General features: G+C 49.6%; 1 pseudogene; it reads right to left on the bottom strand.

Moving 5' to 3' along the window:
• Positions 1-5,002: 5,002 nt before the first annotated feature.
• On the bottom strand, positions 5,003-5,642 carry LOC111550710 (annotated as a pseudogene).
• Between the last annotated feature and the right edge of the window lie 386 nt (positions 5,643-6,028).

Raw genomic sequence — 6,028 nt, 5'->3', positions numbered from 1 at the left:
TGGGAATATGCCTGCTGCATCCCTTCAGACCGACGCAGCCAACTGCCAAGGTGCCACTTAAGTAGCATGTCTCCCACCTGGCCTCAGGCCTCACCAAGAGGCTGAGACTATCCAGAAATGCCCAGAGGGCCTGGCGCAATGGCTCACACCTGTTATCCCAGCAATTTGGGAGGCGAAGGCAGGAGGATTCCTTGAGGTCAGGAGTTTGAGACCAGCCTGGGCAACATAGCAAGACCCTGTCTACGGAAAACAAATTAGCTAGGTGTGGTGGCATGCGTCTTTATTCTCAAGCTACCAGGGAGGCTGAGATGTGAAGATAGCTTAAGTCCAAGAGATCAAGGCTGCCGTGAGCTGTGATCCCACCACTGCATTCCAGCCTGGGCAACAGAGTGAGACCCTGTCTCCAAAAATTAAAAATGGAAGCGCACAGGGAAGCCAGCTCCCACTATTGCCCAAGGCTGGCCAAAGTGTTCCTTGGAGTCTAGGTCACTGGGGGTTGGAAATGTGCTCTGAGAATCTTGGGGTCATCTTTATTAACACCTTGTGAGTCACCAAACCAAACTGAGACCAGATTTATCTTCCTGGATTGGGTTCCTAGAAGCCTCTGGAGTTGGGGACCAGATACACTCAGGCCTGGGTAGAAGGAGATTCTTCTTGCTATGCCAGTGGTTTTTTCTTTTTCTTAAAGCTTGGGAGGGACCACAGCCCCACAGTGTGGAGATCTGCTGGATTTTTTTACTTTATTTTATTTTATTTATTTAACCACTTGCCAAATAAAGTGAAAAGAGAAAGGCCTGAGACCTTGGAACTCTCAGTGAGGTGCTGACTTAAGAGCGCCTGAGCTGAACTTCTCATGACTGTACTGAGTTTAATACTGGCGCCTGACGATGCTGCACAAAAATACACACTGGTGTGCTTGCCACTGTTAGCCTGCTGAGGAAGGCTGAAGTCATTCCCATGGGAATCTGCCAACATCATTCCTGGGTGAACTCATTTGGGGAGTATAAGCCGACATGCCACTGATTCTAGAAACTCGGAACATGTAAATAGGAAAAAAACAAAAGCCTACTGGACTATTTTAAAAATGAACCAGGCTGGGTGCGGTGGCTCATGCCTGTAATCTCAGCACTTTGGGAGGCCGAGACGGGTGGATTACTTGAGGTCAGGAGTTCGAGACCAGCCTGGCAAACGTGGTGAAACCCCGCCTCTACTAAAAATACAAAAATTAGCCGGGCGTGGTGGCACGCGCCTATAATCCCAGCTACTTGGGAGGCTGAGGCACGAGAATTGCTTGAACCTGGGAGGCAGAGGTTGCAGTGAGCCAAGATCACGCTACTACACTCCAGCCCGAGCAACAGAGTGAGGCTTGGTCTCAAAAAAAAAAAGTTGATGTGACCACTTCTTTTTGGGACTCAGTGGACCTCATATGACGTTAAGTCTGCTTGAGTGGTTACTGAATTAGGTTGATAGTATTTTTATCACTGAACATCATCAAATAAGTAGCTCTTTAATGTGGTTGGAATATTTTCAATCATCCAAACTGAGACATTCCATGGGCATCAGGACGGGAGTTACCCGGCCTGTGTTGGTGGCCCCTGGGCCTTGTGTGGGGAGCAGGGCATAGAGCTAGCTGTACCCTCTTGGTGACTCAACTGTTTTGGCCCCTGTAAGCGTTGGGGGCTACAACCACTGAGCATCTACCGAGCGTCAGGGCTATTTCCTGCGATGCCTGCACGGGCCCCCCAATCTGCTTTTCCAAATCTTCCCACTCCCTTTTTTTTTTGAGACGGAGTCTTACTCTGTCACCCAGGCTGGAGTGCAGTGGTGCAATCTCAGCTCACTGAAACCTCTGCCTCCCGGGTTCAAGCAATTCTCCTGCCTCAGCCTCCTGAGCAGCCAGGATTATAGGCGTGCACCACCACGCCTGGCTAATTTTTGTATTTTTAGTAGAGATGGGGTTTTGCCACGTTGGCCAGTCTAGGATAGTCTCCTGACCTCAAGTGATCTGCCCGCCTCGGCCTCCCAAAGTGCTGGGATTACAGATGTGCACCACCATGCCTGGCCTCCAGATCTTCCCACTCTGAGGCCCACCTTGGGTTGAAAGTTTCCCGGCCTGGACCACGCATTCCTTCTCAAACTCTCCCTTCCCAAAGCTCCCAGCACCCTTCTGTGCATTTGCCAAAGCCCAGTTGTTTTCTCAACACCCTGAGTCATTTCCTCAGCAAGACTGTGAATCCCCGGAGGGGTGGCAGGTCCATTCCAGCACTTCCTTCTTCCCACATTGTTGTCCAGACCCGGGCACAGAGGCACCCTGGATGGCCAGGGGGTGCTTACAACTCCCTTCCACTTAAGATGTGATGATTCTAAGGCTAAATTGATGTTCCTGCACAAATAAATACCATCTTTAGGAGATGTGAGTTTAGGACCAACTCTTTCACCAACTTCCTTTCATAATTCCCAGATGTGTAATTTATTTAAGTTAATTTATGTAAGTTATTTCCCCTCTCTGTGCCCTTTGCTCTCAGCTGTGAAAGGAGGGCCTTGCCCAAGTCGCCTCTTGGTGATCTGGATGTTTCTGGCAGGTCTGCACTTGCTACTGTTGTGGTCTCTGCCTTGGTATTTCTCCCTTGGCAGCCTAGCCAGGATGCATAGCATGGAGTTCCATTATGGGCTGTGCGGTCCTGCAAGCCCCTGTGTGAGTGTGGCTGGCTGGCCGGCCCACTGTCTGTAACATTATACAAATGTAATCGAATGCCAACAGACAGGATCCAGGGTTGCAGTTATTTTGAGATGTGCAGAAGCCTGTGGGAAAATGCTGGAACATGTCTTAGTCACTTGAGCAAATACCTTTCTTTCCCTGTTTCAGCGTGTTTTGAACTTTCAGGCAGCACAAAAAAAGCTCCAGCAGGCACACCCACCCTTTGTGATTCTGGTGCCCTTCCACATCCTGTGGCTCTAAAAGTGTGAGTGCAGAGGGCTGAGAGCGGGGCTGGAGAAGCCCTAGACACCCACCTATGGAAAAAATTGTAGCGCTTCCCTCAATACGTAATTCAAAATAAAAACAACAAAAGAAATGTAAGGAAGATCTGTAATTCTCACGTTATACTTTGTCGCTTTGTAAAAATTCCTCCACTCGTGTATGTGCACTTGGCCAGGTCCCTGCCTTCCTGGTACTCCAAGGTATTGTCCAGCACTACCCAGTAAGAACCAGTGGAGACCAGGAAGAGCTGCATCAGTCCCCGGGGAGCATCTGAGCAGGTGAGGAGGTGCAGGACCACAAGAGAGGGCAGCAGAAGCCAGCAATGGCGCCATCCTGTGCTTGGTGGAAGGGATGAGGAGGCAGCCACAGGTCCTCCTCATGGACAGGGTCGCCCTCGTACCTCACAAGTGGGCCCAGAGTTCCTGGTGCAACTAGAAGCCAGCCTGAAGGTGCGAAGGGAGTTGGAAAAAGCATTCCAGATGGAAAGGGTCTTTTTCTAAAACATTCTCTTGCCTGTCCTTGCCTTCTCTAGCCAGAGCTTTGCCCTAGGATCTGGCCGGCTGCGTGGAGGCTGAGCAAGAAGATCTCCTCTAGTTTGAAGAGGGAAAATACTCCTGCCAGCCCCTCACTCACTGTCTTTCACTTCATCTCTTTCTCTCTCCACTGGCTCTTTTCTTCTCCTTAGCTACAGAAAGCACAAACCAAAAAGAAACACTTCCTTCTCACTCTACCCCCGCCCTGACTTTTTTTTGGTGATACAGGGTCTTGCTCTGTTGCCCAGGCTGGAGTGAAGTAGTGCAATTTCAGCTCACTGCAACCTCCGCCTCCCGAGTTCAAGCGATTCTCCCACCTCAGCCTCCCGAGTAGCTGGGATTATAGACATGTGCCACCACACCCAGCTAAAGTTTGTATTTTTAGTAGAGATGGGGTTTCACCATGTTGGCCAGGCTGGTCTTGAACTCCTGACCTCAGGTGATCCACCCACTTTGGCCTCCCAAAGTGCTGGGATTACAGTTGTGAGCCCACCGCCCCCGGCTCACCGTCCCCATCTTCTGATCACATGCCGTGGAAGAGTCAGCTAAGCCCCCTCACCTCCCACATCCTGATCCACCCACAGCCATCCATTCCTGCACTCACCCCTACCAAAACCACTCCTGTGGACACACTGTCACCGGCATTATGCAATGTCTCCAGCTCTCCTCCCCAGCAGGCTCTGACTCACCCTCTTCCCTTGCCCTCTCTTCAACATCAAGGTCTCCAGGGTTCCTTCCTCAACCGCGCTCTTCCCACCATGTGAGGGTGTTTCAGGTGGCACCTTGGCTGAACCATAGCACCCAGCTACTTAACTCCAACACTAGATGCTGCTGAGCACATATTCTGCAGACTCCGTTAACATATACCATCAGCTGACTTCTCCCGGAGGAGAAGAAATTCTGCCTCAAGACTACAGCATCCGCCCCAGCTGAGTTTCTAGCCTGATGCCCTGCCCTGCCCTGCCTTACAGCTTTCCAACTTGTCTGTCCCCACAATCATGTGAGCCAATTCTTAAAAAAAAAAAAAAAAAAAAAGTACACACATGGCTGGGTGTGGTGGCTCATGCCTGTAATCCCAGCACTTTGGGAGACCAAGGAGGGTGGATTGCTTGAGCCCAGGAGTTCAAGACCAGCTTGGGAAACATGGCAAAAACCAGTCTCTATTAATAATAAAAATGAAACCCCCACACACATACACATCCCCACCACACAAGCATTGTATATTTTGTTTCTATGGGGAACCCTGACTGACACACACTGTTCACACTCACTGGTTCTCCAGTTTCCTCCTCCCAGACCCCAGTCATCTCTGGGTCTGTTTCTGGTACCCTCCTTTTTTTTTTTTTTTTTTTTTTAGGGTAGAATTAATATTTTATTGTCATCCAGATGGCAGTTGGATTTATAGTCTCCATACTTTATACTTTATGTAAATAAAAATAATTACAAGTTTTAAATAGCCAATGGCTGGTTATGTTTTCAGAAAACATGATTAGACTAATTCATTCATGGTGGCTTCAAGCTTTCCCTTATTAGCTGCAGAAAATTCACCCACCTTTTGTCCCTTAAAAAACTGGAAAGGGCCAGGCACGGTGGCTCACACCTGTAATCCCAGCACTTTGGGAGGCTGAGGTTGGTGGATCACCTGAGGTCAGGAGTTTGAGACCAGCCTGACCAACATGGAGAAACCCCATCTCTACTAAAAATACAAAACTTAGCCAGGCCTGGTGGTGTATGTCTGTAATCCCAGCTACTTGGGAGGCTGAGGCAGGAGAATCACTTGAACCCAGGAGGTGGAGGTTGCGGTGAGCCGTGATCTTGCATTGCACTCCAGCCTGGGGGACAAGAGGAAAACTGTGTCTCAAAAACAAGCAAGCAAACAAACAAACAAACAAAAACTGGAAGGTTGGCATGCATTTGACTTCACATTCTGAAGCAACATCCTGACAGTCAGCCACATGTACTTCAAAGAATACCATGTTGGAATACTTTTCAGAGAGGGAATGAAAGAAAAGCTTGATCTTTTTGCAAGGCCCACACCACGTGGCTGAGAAGTCAACTATGACAAGTTTATCACTTGCAGCCTCCAAGGCTTCCTGAAAAGCAAACTTGCTCTCAATTCACTTCACCATCTTGGCTGCTAGGGTCTGAGGAGCAGCTGTAAGAACGGATGGAAATGGATCCAAAGCGCTGAAACAAGCTTGGAGCTCTGATACCCTCTTTCTCCTGAACGCCAAACTTATCTATGCCTATAGGGCACACAGAAAGGTGAGCCTTCAGCTGATATCCTCCAGGAACCTGGAATTCCAATTCTGGGGTCCCTTCAGGGATCTCCCAGCACTGAGCCAGCTCTGTCCCAGCACAAGCCTTCTACGAGGTGTGATCTCAAAGTTCACAAGGCCAGCCAGGTGGAGGATTGACAGAGCCAAGCTGTCAGAAGTGGGATGTAGGATGGGGGCAGACCCAAGGACTGAGGCTCGGCCCCAGGCAGCAATAGTCATGTGGGGCGTTGGTCCAG

Source organism: Piliocolobus tephrosceles, chromosome 9 (genome assembly GCF_002776525.5).
Source record: "Piliocolobus tephrosceles isolate RC106 chromosome 9, ASM277652v3, whole genome shotgun sequence".
Lineage (NCBI taxonomy): Eukaryota > Metazoa > Chordata > Mammalia > Primates > Cercopithecidae > Piliocolobus > Piliocolobus tephrosceles.
Note: the sequence above shows the minus strand (reverse complement) of the source record. Positions and strands in the feature narration are given on the sequence as shown.